The sequence below is a fragment of the Bufo gargarizans genome, chromosome 2 (genome assembly GCF_014858855.1).
Source record: "Bufo gargarizans isolate SCDJY-AF-19 chromosome 2, ASM1485885v1, whole genome shotgun sequence".
Taxonomy (NCBI): domain Eukaryota; kingdom Metazoa; phylum Chordata; class Amphibia; order Anura; family Bufonidae; genus Bufo; species Bufo gargarizans.
In genome coordinates, this window is record NC_058081.1 from 332,372,964 (window position 1) to 332,387,355 (window position 14,392).

Consider the following 14,392-nt stretch of genomic DNA (forward strand, 5'->3'; position numbering starts at 1 on the left):
TATGAAATTGCTAAATTGGGAATTGTATTTCAACCCAGAACAAAAAATGTGCTTTGACGGACACTAAATAACTTTCCCAGCCACAACAGGACAGCGTTAACGAGAGATTTAGCAGGATATAAATTTGAGGCCTAGTATTTAGGCGCTGGGTGACAGGTATGGGTTTAGTGACAGAATTAGACTTAGAAATACACAGTAGCGGGTGTGTGTGAAGTTATTCTGAATGACCCAATGTGCACCTTGAATATTATATACCCTTTTAGGGATAGATTTCAAATAGCTCTGATATAGCAGAAACCACTAAATTATGAAATTGCTAAATTGGGAATTGTATTTCAACCCAGAACAAAAAATGTGCTTTGACGGACACTAAATAACTTTCCCAGCCACAACAGGACAGCGTTAACGAGAGATTTAGCAGGATATAAATTTGAGGCCTAGTATTTAGGCGCTGGGTGACAGGTATGGGTTTAGTGACAGAATTAGACTTAGAAATACACAGTAGCGGGTGTGTGTGAAGTTATTCTGAATGACCCAATGTGCACCTTGAATATTATATACCCTTTTAGGGATAGATTTCAAATAGCTCTGATATAGCAGAAACCACTAAATTATGAAATTGCTAAATTGGGAATTGTATTTCAACCCAGAACAAAAAATGTGCTTTGACGGACACTAAATAACTTTCCCAGCCACAACAGGACAGCGTTAACGAGAGATTTAGCAGGATATAAATTTGAGGCCTAGTATTTAGGCGCTGGGTGACAGGTATGGGTTTAGTGACAGAATTAGACTTAGAAATACACAGTAGCGGGTGTGTGTGAAGTTATTCTGAATGACCCAATGTGCACCTTGAATATTATATACCCTTTTAGGGATAGATTTCAAATAGCTCTGATATAGCAGAAACCACTAAATTATGAAATTGCTAAATTGGGAATTGTATTTCAACCCAGAACAAGAAATGTGCTTGAACGGACACTAAATAACTCGCCCAGCTACAGCACTAAGGACAGATTTAGCTGGATATAAATTTGAGGCCTAGTATTTAGGCGCTGGGTGACAGGTATGGGTTTAGTGACAGAATTAGACTTGGAAATGCACAGTAGCGGGTGTGTGAAGTTATTCTGAATGTCCCTATGTGCACCTTCAATATGATCTACCCTTTTAGGGATAGATTTCAAATAGCTCTGATATAGCAGAAACCACTAAATTATGAAATTGCTAAATTGGGAATTGTATTTCAACCCAGAACAAGAAATGTGCTTGAACGGACACTAAATAACTCGCCCAGCTACAGCACTAAGGACAGATTTAGCTGGATATAAATTTGAGGCCTAGTATTTAGGCGCTGGGTGACAGGTATGGGTTTAGTGACAGAATTAGACTTGGAAATACACAGTAGCGGGTGTGTGTGAAGTTATTCTGAATGACCCAATGTGCACCTTGAATATTATATACCCTTTTAGGGATAGATTTCAAATAGCTCTGATATAGCAGAAACCACTAAATTATGAAATTGCTAAATTGGGAATTGTATTTCAACCCAGAACAAGAAATGTGCTTGAACGGACACTAAATAACTCGCCCAGCTACAGCACTAAGGACAGATTTAGCTGGATATAAATTTGAGGCCTAGTATTTAGGCGCTGGGTGACAGGTATGGGTTTAGTGACAGAATTAGACTTGGAAATGCACAGTAGCGGGTGTGTGAAGTTATTCTGAATGTCCCTATGTGCACCTTCAATATGATCTACCCTTTTAGGGATAGATTTCAAATAGCTCTGATATAGCAGAAACCACTAAATTATGAAATTGCTAAATTGGGAATTGTATTTCAACCCAGAACAAGAAATGTGCTTGAACGGACACTAAATAACTCGCCCAGCTACAGCACTAACGACAGATTTAGCTGGATATGAATTTGAGGCCTAGTATTTAGGCGCTGGGTGACAGGTATGGGTTTAGTGACAGAATTAGACTTGGAAATACACAGTAGCGGGTGTGTGTGAAGTTATTCTGAATGACCCAATGTGCACCTTGAATATTATATACCCTTTTAGGGATAGATTTCAAATAGCTCTGATATAGCAGAAACCACTAAATTATGAAATTGCTAAATTGGGAATTGTATTTCAACCCAGAACAAGAAATGTGCTTGAACGGACACTAAATAACTCGCCCAGCTACAGCACTAAGGACAGATTTAGCTGGATATAAATTTGAGGCCTAGTATTTAGGCGCTGGGTGACAGGTATGGGTTTAGTGACAGAATTAGACTTGGAAATACACAGTAGCGGGTGTGTGTGAAGTTATTCTGAATGACCCAATGTGCACCTTGAATATTATATACCCTTTTAGGGATAGATTTCAAATAGCTCTGATATAGCAGAAACCACTAAATTATGAAATTGCTAAATTGGGAATTGTATTTCAACCCAGAACAAGAAATGTGCTTGAACGGACACTAAATAACTCGCCCAGCTACAGCACTAAGGACAGATTTAGCTGGATATAAATTTGAGGCCTAGTATTTAGGCGCTGGGTGACAGGTATGGGTTTAGTGACAGAATTAGACTTGGAAATGCACAGTAGCGGGTGTGTGAAGTTATTCTGAATGTCCCTATGTGCACCTTCAATATGATCTACCCTTTTAGGGATAGATTTCAAATAGCTCTGATATAGCAGAAACCACTAAATTATGAAATTGCTAAATTGGGAATTGTATTTCAACCCAGAACAAGAAATGTGCTTGAACGGACACTAAATAACTCGCCCAGCTACAGCACTAACGACAGATTTAGCTGGATATGAATTTGAGGCCTAGTATTTAGGCGCTGGGTGACAGGTATGGGTTTAGTGACAGAATTAGACTTGGAAATACACAGTAGCGGGTGTGTGTGAAGTTATTCTGAATGACCCAATGTGCACCTTGAATATTATATACCCTTTTAGGGATAGATTTCAAATAGCTCTGATATAGCAGAAACCACTAAATTATGAAATTGCTAAATTGGGAATTGTATTTCAACCCAGAACAAGAAATGTGCTTGAACGGACACTAAATAACTCGCCCAGCTACAGCACTAAGGACAGATTTAGCTGGATATAAATTTGAGGCCTAGTATTTAGGCGCTGGGTGACAGGTATGGGTTTAGTGACAGAATTAGACTTGGAAATGCACAGTAGCGGGTGTGTGAAGTTATTCTGAATGTCCCTATGTGCACCTTCAATATGATCTACCCTTTTAGGGATAGATTTCAAATAGCTCTGATATAGCAGAAACCACTAAATTATGAAATTGCTAAATTGGGAATTGTATTTCAACCCAGAACAAGAAATGTGCTTGAACGGACACTAAATAACTCGCCCAGCTACAGCACTAACGACAGATTTAGCTGGATATGAATTTGAGGCCTAGTATTTAGGCGCTGGGTGACAGGTATGGGTTTAGTGACAGAATTAGACTTGGAAATGCACAGTAGCGGGTGTGTGAAGTTATTCTGAATGACCCTATGTGCACCTTGAATATTATATACCCTTTTAGGGATAGATTTCAAATAGCTCTGATACAGCAGAAACCACTAAATTTTTAAATTGCTAAATTGGGAATTGTATTTCAACCCAGAACAAAAAATGTGCTTTGACGGACACTAAATAACTTTCCCAGCCACAACAGGACAGCGGTAACGAGAGATTTAGCGGGATATAAATTTGAGGCCTAGTATTTAGGCGCTGGGTGACCGGTATGGATTTAGTGACAGAATTAGACTGGGATATGGCCAAAAAATAACCACACTATTGCTGGTTAAATGCACTTGGTGATGGGCGCAGCTTGCCCCTGATGTAGTATATGGCCAAAAAATGAACAGACTATTGCTGGTTAAATGCACTTGGTGTCACAGCTTGACCAACCACACTACTGAGGGTTAAATGCACTTGGTGACGGGCGCAGCTTGCCCCTGATGTAGTATATGGCCAAAAAATGAACAGACTATTGCTGGTTAAATGCACTTGGTGACGGGCGCAGCTTGCCCCTGATTTAGTATATGGCCAAAAAATGAACAGACTATTGCTGGTTAAATGCACTTGGTGTGATAGCTTGACCAACCACACTACTGAGGGTTAAATGCACTTGGTGACGGGCGCAGCTTGCCCCTGATGTAGTATATGGCCAAAAAATAAACAGACTATTGCTGGTTAAATGCACTTGGTGTGACAGCTTCACCCTGATGTAGGCTTTAGCCAAAAAACAAACGCACCATTGAGGGTTAAATGCACTTGGTGACAGGCGCAGCTTGCCCCTGATGTAGTATATGGCCAAAAAATAAACAGACTATCGCTGGTTAAATGCACTTGGTGTGACAGCTTCACCCTGATGTAGGCTTTAGCCAAAAAACAACCACACCATTGAGGGTTAAATGCACTTGGTCGCAGCTTGTGCTGGCGCACCACAAGACACAAAATGGCCGCCGATCACCCCAGAAAAATGTGACTGACAAACGGTCTGGGCAGCCTAAAAACAGTGAGCAATTGAGGATCAGCAGCTCAATGATCCACAGCTGCAGATCGATCAGTTAATCAAGTCCTTTGGAGGAGTTAATCTGCCTAATCTCGCCCTACTGTCGCAGCCGCAACCTCTCCCTACGCTAATCAGAGCAGAGTGACGGGCGGCGCTATGTGACTCCAGCTTAAATAGAGGCTGGGTCACATGGTGCTCTGGCCAATTACAGCCATGCCAATAGTAGGCATGGCTGTGATGGCCTCTTGGGGCAAGTAGTATGACGCTTGTTGATTGGCTGCTTTGCAGCCTTTCAAAAAGCGCCAAGAAAGCGTCACAAAAGCGCGAAGAAAGCGACGAACACCGAACCCGAACCCGGACTTTTACGAAAATGTTCGGGTTCGGGTCCGTGTCACGGACACCCCAAAATTCGGTACGAACCCGAACTATACAGTTCGAGTTCGCTCATCCCTATTGGGAACCTAAAAGTGGCCTCATATTGTAGGAGGGTCTAAATTGACAGGAGAGGGCGGGGCAACAAAAGTAGGGGTCTGCAATATCATAGCACAAAATACCACAGTGCTGCACAATATATTGCCCCAAAAGCTGCCCCTCTGAGTTGGCCATCAATAGAGGCCATTTTCTCTCCTCCACTTCCAGTTGTCTCTGATTAACATATGGAGCAGGGGGCTTAGGCGGTGAGGTGATGGACATAGTTGAAATCAGGAGGGCATGTCGCTGGCTGGGTACATGAGTACCTGATTCTCACAGAGCAGAGTTAATTACCACTGAGAGCTTACTAATGACTCATCCAGTGGCAGAGATAGGGGCTTGGGCGGCCCCCCTGGGCATCGGCCCACTGGGCCGAACAGTTTAGTCAGATCAGAGCTTTAACCCTTCCTATCTGGGGCCGTCTAGTAGCTTTATCTGGTCTTGCCTGAAAGATGACAATCTAAGGCTACTTTCACACTAGCGTTCGATCGGATCCGTTCTGAACGGATCCGATCATAATAATGCAGACGGAGGCTCCGTTCAGAACGGATCCGTCTGCATTATTTTAGCATATAAAAGCTAAGTGTGAAAATAGCCTCGTACGGATCCGTCCAGACTTTCAATGTAAAGTCAATGGGGGACGGATCCGCCTGAAGATTGAGCCATATTGTGGCATCTTCAAACGGATCCGTCCCCATTGACTTACATTGTAAGTCTGGACGGATCCGCACGGATCCGCACGCCTCCGCACGGCCAGGCGGACACCCGAACGCTGCAAGCAGCGTTCAGCTGTCCGCCTGTCCGTGCGGAGGCGAGCGGAGCGGAGGCTGAACGCCGCCAGACTGATGCAGTCTGAGCGGATCCGCATCCATTCAGACTGCATCAGGGCTGGACGGCTGCGTTCGGGTCCGCTCGTGAGCCCCTTCAAACGGAGCTCACGAGCGGACCGATGAACGCTAGTGTGAAAGTAGCCTAAGCTTTAACCAAGACCAGAATAACAGCATTAGCTGCTATACATCAGGAGATATAGGTGCCATATTAGCCATATTTCTGGTGCAGATTGTGTTGCAAAGGTCCTTTGCACTGCAATCTGCGCCTTTTCCCTGCTCACGCCATGGTCAAAAAAGAGTGGGCGTGGCATGGGCACGGAAGGGGATGGGTCGGCAGCTTTAGGTGTAGAAAATGGTCTAAATGTGAGACAGCTATAAAGCTGTCTTACATTTAAAAGCGGCAGTGGATCAGCCAAAATTATGTAGAGGCCGGCGCCTTTACATAACTGTGGTGGATCCATCACCAGTGCAGGGCTTTATTAAGACCAGTGTCTAAAATGCGGCCTTGATAAATGTACCCCATAGTCTTTAGAAATTGGATGCAAGCAGCTGAAACAGCTTGAGATATAAAGGTTTAAATCAGCCCTCTCCCCATGATCTGGCTGTGATTTCAGTAGGGGAGGGGGCAGTGGGAGAGCTGATATGCTTCAGGATGAGAAAAAAAATCTACCTGTGTAACTGTACATGACCCCAGGGGGAGGGTATCATGGACTCCTGTGTACATTATCTATCCCCCTCTCCTCCAGTCAGAGATCATATTTACTTTCTGATTTTTCACACATCTTTTTTTGTTCCAGGATAGGAGAGTAAAAATGAGTGCTTGCCCATCTAATCAACTGTCTGTGCCAAATGATATTTACTGATGCCATGTCCAAGATGTTTGCCAGTGTCCAGATCACTGTGCCAAATGATGGCTCATTTAGACTGCCCAATTTCCAGGCAGATTATCGGGAACAAACGTTCCTATGAACACTTGTTCCTGATTATCTGCCCATGTAAAAGTGCCGCAGATCATCCGATGAATGAGCATCCCTCTTCCATTTAAGTGAACGGGAGGGAAAGATGTAATCACACTGTGACACCCCTACAATCTAGACAGCGAGCAGGTTAACAGTGAAGAGGATGGGGTGCGTGCATAAGCACCATAGCCTCTTCAAGGAGCTGATCGGAGGGGTGCTGGGTGTCGAAGGAGCTGGGTGTTGGTCAGAGTTATTTGTTTACATTGTGAAAACAGGTCAGAACAGTCCAAATTGAATATAATAATAATAATTAAAAAAAACATACATGGAGAAGATGTACAAAAATGCTGTAGTGGGAATACAAAACTGAATACAATGCAGAAGATCACAAGCACCAATTGAACTGACTCAGACTTCAAGAAGAACAAAAACGGACAAAAAAAGGCCCCTAAATGTTTAAAATTCCAATATATAGAGTCTTACTACACCAGTGTAAGGAACACCTGCAGCTCAATAGTCCTAGTCCCTTGTGATCCAACAACAGTACACATGTATTAGTCTGAAATGGTTGTGATGCAGCAGCATTTTTTATCACTGTGCAATCTACCTGTTAGCTAATCAGATCTGATGAGTCCAGCCTTTCTAGGTCTTTTACCATTTGTGATTGAGGAGTTCATTTTAGGTTTTATGTTAGTATAATAAATACACTATCTGGTCTAAATAGCAGTACTGAGTTACCCCATGGGAGATTTACTATTAGCTCTGAATTGATTGAGGATTTGAAATGTTTCATTTACTAAGACTGGACTCATTGGATTTGATTAACTGAAGATTACACAGTAATGAATACATACCTTCTCTGGGGGTTCAAAAGTCTCTCATCTCGGCAGGTGGGACTGTTTCATGTATTGAACTGCTATTGTTCTTTGCTCAGGCTTAGTGAGTAATGAGACTTTTTATATTTGAATTAGTAATTGCCCATCACTGCTCCCTCACTATGGGCCACTTCTTACTGACATGGAAAGCCACCAGAGACAGACACAAATGTCGGTGGCCAGGGAACGGCATAGTAGACCACACATGCCGAATATGTACTTCGGTCATGATAACATTTCTACTTCTAACCTGAATGTTACCTGGATCATGTTTTTAGGAGGAGCAGTGAACTATGTGCATAGTGTGGAACTAGGGGGCATAGCTATAGCCATAACAATTGCTATGGGGCCCAGAGGTTGGGGCGGGGAGGGTATAGTCAAGAACATCTGGGGTCATTTATCAAAGTAGAACTGGATTAGTTGCCCATAGAAACCTATTAGCTTCCACATTTCATTTTCCAAAAGAACTGTCAAAAATGAAAGGTGGAATCTGATTGCTGGTTGCTTTGGGCAACTAAACCAGTTCTACTTTACACCAGTTTGATAAATGACCCCAATTGTGACTTTTTGTGAGGAATAACAATATGGTGGCTTTTTGCTATAATGTGGATTTTCTGAAAAAATGGTGCTATTATACATACCTTTAAATAATGCTACATATGCTGTTGTTTTAATTTTCGTACACTAGGTGGTGGTGGCCCCATCTTATTTTGCAATCGGGCCTATGAAGTATAGCTATGGCCCTGTGTGGAACCATAATTAACTTCACATATAGGTTCTTTTTGGCCTTGATTAATTTTGAATTACTAAAACCTGAATTGTGGTATGTTCCATATTACGGAGATATTTCTTCCCTAAAAATTAATACAGGGCCTCGTATGGACCCATAGAAATTCCATGTGCCATGGTACAGGCAATGCAAACAGACCCTTACATTAATAAATTGCACAAATGACAGAGAATGGCTTGCTGTATACCTACTGGCCACATGAGGTCACTGTCTTACTGTACATTACAATTACATGTTGCCATTGTATCAATTTATATCTTGAAATCCTGCAAAATAATAATCATTGCCATTAGAATACATCACAATGGTTACCTTGCCATGCATAGCTAAATTATTACAGATATCTTTTTATTTTGTATTCATCCTTTCTTCGCGTTGACTTCAAAGCTTCAGTCCCCATAGATACACTTGATGCAATTGGCTAATTGTGTACATTTAAAGGATCAAAAGCTCTCCTTGATAATACTGCTAACCCTTTGTCCTTTGATTTAATTATAATTAAGTAATTAAAGGAAGTACAATTATAATTCAATATTGGCAACTTAAGAAGCCTATAATATGTAAATAATAGATAATTGAAATTTGTGTGGCTTTATTAACAAAAACTTTTATCTTATTTGTTCTCCTGCTTAATGACTTCAACAATAAAGTCACCTCTGGGAAAAACAGTTTCAGAAATTTCTTAATCGAAGAAAAGGAGTTTTGTAGAATTATAATTTGGAGTCTGATAAACCATTGAAATGTTTTTCTTGGAGGTTAAAAAAAAATCTAAATTATGGAGGGATTTGTCAATGTTTGTAGAGCATAAATATATGCACGCATGTGCAAGCGTGCATATAGAATACTTTCTTATTTTTTCAAAGTGTGACCTTATATAGGATTATACTCACAGTGAAATGAAATGCTGAGAAATGTAAAGTTACGTTACGGCTATGCTGTATATTGCTCTATGGGTTTTCGTTCTTATAGTATTTTACTAGAACATAAACCAATGTTTAGCAGATACACATAAGGAAACTAATTTTTTGAATGACTGATTTTCCTCCTCATTATAATCTATGGAAGTTGCGCTCTATATGCAGACCACCCCCTTACCAGACCAAATACTGTTTTTTAATTTTTCAGTCTCAGTGGGGACTTCATTAAAAAGACCACACATTGGAGTTACATGTGCTGTGAACTGTCTGGATGCAGGCCCTTACTGAGCCATATCACCACAACGAAGCAAGCAGAAGACTTGCAAGGGACATCAGGGGAGAGAATCTGCCAGCATTGTGCCAGGTCATTGGAAAAGAGAGAGAAGGAGGATAAACATTTTTAACACCCACAATAATCATGAGAGGGTGTCAGAGAATGGGGGAATGCACCCGATATCAAGCTGCACAGAACAGCCCACATGATTGCTGAACAAGGGAGCCCGCAGTCTGTCACTGAGTTATCAATCTTAACAGTGAGGAGGAAAATGGAGAGGTCAGCAATGATGGGGATCATGAATAAGAGGGGAGCCATTTGAACCAGGATTGAGAGGAAGAATGATTCTGTGGACCAAGAATGAAAGGGGGGCCATGCTGAAGACCAGGAATAAGAGAGGTGATATACTGGGGACTATGAAAGAGAAGGCATGCTAAAGACAAAGAGTCAGTAATGCTGAGGACTAGGAATAAAATGGAAGTCATGATGGGGACCAACTTTAGAGAAGTGACAAGCTGAGGATCATTTATAAGATGGTGCCATGCTTTCGGTCAAGAATGATGGGGCCATCTTGAATAGGAAAAGGAGGTGGTCACCTATGGTTATCTGTTCTGCTGGGGAACCTTTTTATAGTAGCAGTCTGAGCCTGGTTGTGTATGACATGCTAATGTGATGACAAGCATGATTCAGGGCTCTTTTTTTATCATTATTTGCCCTTTTTGGAGTGTGTCCATGTTTGTTGACTCCATTAGACACTTTAATCTGCATGTTTTTTTTTTCTTTGATTGAACCAACCCCTAAGTACTTTAAGGTGCATTCTGCATACTTTTTTCTTTAAGAAGAACACCATACCATAAAATACAACTTTCTGTGCAAATGTGGGTGTTTTCAATGTATCTTATACAGGCGTCCCCGGGTTACGTACAAGATAGGGACTGTAGGTTTGTTCATAAGTCGAATTTGTTCATAAGTCGAATCAGGCACTTTTTTTAAGCACTAACCACTAGCCAAAGGACAGGATATTAAATTACATCTTTCTAATGAGGTTACAGAAAGCAGTAAAACCTCAAGTGGCTCTAAACTGTAATAATATTACAGGATATAGCTACTAGAGAGAGATCGTTGATCCAGGGAGTTATTCTGATTGCCGAATTGGATTCGGGAAGGAATTTTGGCTTCTACCTCACAGTTTTTTTTTGCCTTCCTCTGGATCAACTTGCAGGATGACAGGCCGAACTGGATGGACAAATGTCTTTTTTCGGCCTTATGTACTATGTTACTATGTAAACTCATTCCATACTCATTAAATGCAACTTGGACACGTTTGTCTTAACCACCTCCGGACCGCCTAACGCAGATGTGCGGTCCGGAGGTGGCAGCCCTGCGCACGACGACGCATATACGCGTCATCTCGCGAGGGCCGGGATTTCCTGTGAACGCGCGCACACAGGCGCGCGCGCTCACAGGAACGGAAGGTAAGCGAGTGGATCTCCAGCCTGCCAGCGGCGATCGCTCGCTGGCAGGCTGGAGATCCGAATTTTTTAACCCCTAACAGGTATATTAGACGCTGTTTTCATAACAGCGTCTAATATACCTCCTACCTGGTCCTCTGGTGGTCCCTTTTGTTAGGATCGACCACCAGAGGACTCAGGTAGGTCAGCACCAAACACCACACTACACTACACCCCCCCCCGTCACTTATTAACCCCTTATAAACCCCTGATCACCCATGATCATCCCATATAAACTCCCTGATCACCCCCCTGTCATTGATCACCGCCCTGTCATTGATCACCCCCCTGTCATTGATCACCCCCCTGTCAGGCTCCGTTCAGACGTCCGTATGATTTTTACGGATCCACGGATACATGGATCGGATCCGCAAAAAGCATACGGACGTCTGAATGGAGCCTTACAGGGGGGTGATCAATGACAGGCGGGTGATCACCCATATACACTCCCTGATCACCCCCTGTCATTGATCACCCCCCTGTCATTGATCACCCCCCTGTAAGGCTCCATTCAGACGTCCGCATGATTTTTACGGATCCATGGATACATGGATCGGATCCGCAAAACACATGCGGACGTCTGAATGGAGCCTTACAGGGGGTGATCAATGACAGGCGGGTGATCACCCATATACACTCCCTGATCACCCCCCTGTCATTGATAACCCCCCTGTAAGGCTCCATTCAGACGTCCGCATGTGTTTTGTGGATCCGATCCATGTATCCATGGATCCGTAAAAATCATGCGGACGTCTGAATGGAGCCTTACAGGGGGGTGATCAATGACAGGCGGGTGATCACCCATATACACTCCCTGATCACCCCCTGTCATTGATCACCCCCCTGTCATTGATCACCCCCCTGTAAGGCTCCATTCAGACGTCCGCATGATTTTTACGGATCCATGGATACATGGATCGGATCCGCAAAACACATGCAGACGTCTGAATGGAGCCTTACAGGGGGTGATCAATGACAGGCGGGTGATCACCCATATACACTCCCTGATCACCCCCCTGTCATTGATCACCCCCCTGTAAGGCTCCATTCAGATGTCCGCATGTGTTTTGTGCATCCGATCCATGTATCCATGGATCCGTAAAAAATCATGCGGATGTCTGAATGGAGCCTTACAGGTGGGGTGATCAGTGACAGGGGGGTGATCACCCTGATCACCCTGATCACCCCCTGTCATTGATAACCCCCCTGTAAGGCTCCATTCAGACGTCCGCATGTGTTTTGTGGATCCGATCCATGTATCCATGGATCCGTAAAAAATCATGCGGATATCTGAATGGAACCTTACAGGGGGGGTGATCATTGACAGGGGGGTGATCACCCTGATCACCCCCTGTCATTGATAACCCCCCTGTAAGGCTCCATTCAGACGTCCGCATGTGTTTTGTGGATCCGATCCATGTATCCATGGATCCGTAAAAAATCATGCGGATGTCTGAATGGAGCCTTACAGGGGGGGTGATCATTGACAGGGGGGTGATCACCCTGATCACCCCCTGTCATTGATAACCCCCCTGTAAGGCTCCATTCAGACGTCCGCATGTGTTTTGTGGATCCGATCCATGTATCCATGGATCCGTAAAAAATCATGCGGATGTCTGAATGGAACCTTACAGGGGGGGTGATCATTGACAGGGGGGTGATCACCCTGATCACGCCCTGTCATTGATAACCCCCCTGTAAGGCTCCATTCAGACGTCCGCATGTGTTTTGTGGATCCGATCCATGTATCCATGGATCCGTAAAAAATCATGCGGATGTCTGAATGGAACCTTACAGGGGGGGTGATCATTGACAGGGGGGTGATCACCCTGATCACCCTGATCACCCCCTGTCATTGATAACCCCCCTGTAAGGCTCCATTCAGACGTCCGCATGTGTTTTGTGGATCCGATCCATGTATCCATGGATCCGTAAAAAATCATGCGGATGTCTGAATGGAGCCTTACAGGGGGGGTGATCAGTGACAGGGGGGTGATCACCCTGATCACCCCCTGTCATTGATAACCCCCCTGTAAGGCTCCATTCAGACGTCCGCATGTGTTTTGTGGATCCGATCCATGTATCCATGGATCCGTAAAAATCATGCGGATGTCTGAATGGAGCCTTACAGGGGGGGTGATCAGTGACAGGGGGGTGATCACCCTGATCACCCCCTGTCATTGATAACCCCCCTGTAAGGCTCCATTCAGACGTCCGCATGTGTTTTGCGGATCCGATCCATGGATCCGTAAAAATTATACGGACGTCTGAATGGAGCCTTACAGGGGGGTGATCAATGACAGGGGGGTGATCAGGGAGTCTATATGGGTGATCACCCCCCTGTCATTGATCACCCCCCTGTCATTGATCACCCCCCCGGTAAGGCTCCATTCAGACATTTTTTTTGGCACAAGTTAGCGGAAATTTTTTGTTTGTTTTTGTTTTTTCTTACAAAGTCTCATATTCTACTAACTTGTGTCAAAAAATAAAATCTCACATGGACGCACCATACCCCTCACGGAATCCAAATGCGTAAACATTTTTAGACATTTATATTCCAGACTTCTTCTCACGCTTTAGGGCCCCTAAAAAGCCAGGGCAGTATAAATACCCCCACATATGACCCCATTACGGAAAGAAGACACCCCAAGGTATTCCGTGAGGGGCATATTGAGTCCATGAAAGATTGAAATTTTTGTCCTAAGTTAGCGGAAAGTGAGACTTTGTGAGAAAAAAACAAAAAAAAATCAATATCCGCTAACTTATGCAAAAAAAAAAAAAATTCTAGGAACTCGCCATGCCCCTCATTGAATACCTTGGGGTGTCTTCTTTCCAAAGTGGGGTCACATGTGGGGTATTTATACTGCCCTGGCTTTTTAGGGGCCCGAAAGTGTGAGAAGAAGTCTGGGATCCAAATGTCTAAAAATGCCCTCCTAAAAGGAATTTGGGCCCCTTTGCGCATCTAGGCTGCAAAAAAGTGTCACACATGTGGTATCGCCGTACTCAGGAGAAGTTGGGGAATGTGTTTTGGGGTGTCATTTTACATATACCCATGCTGGGTGAGAAAAATATCTTGGTCAAATGCCAACTTTGTATAAAAAAATGGGAAAAGTTGTCTTTTGCCAAGATATTTCTCTCACCCAGCATGGGTATATGTAAAATGACCCCCCAAAACACATTGCCCAACTTCTCCTGAGTACGGCGATACCACATGTGTGACACTTTTTTGCAGCCAAGGTGGGC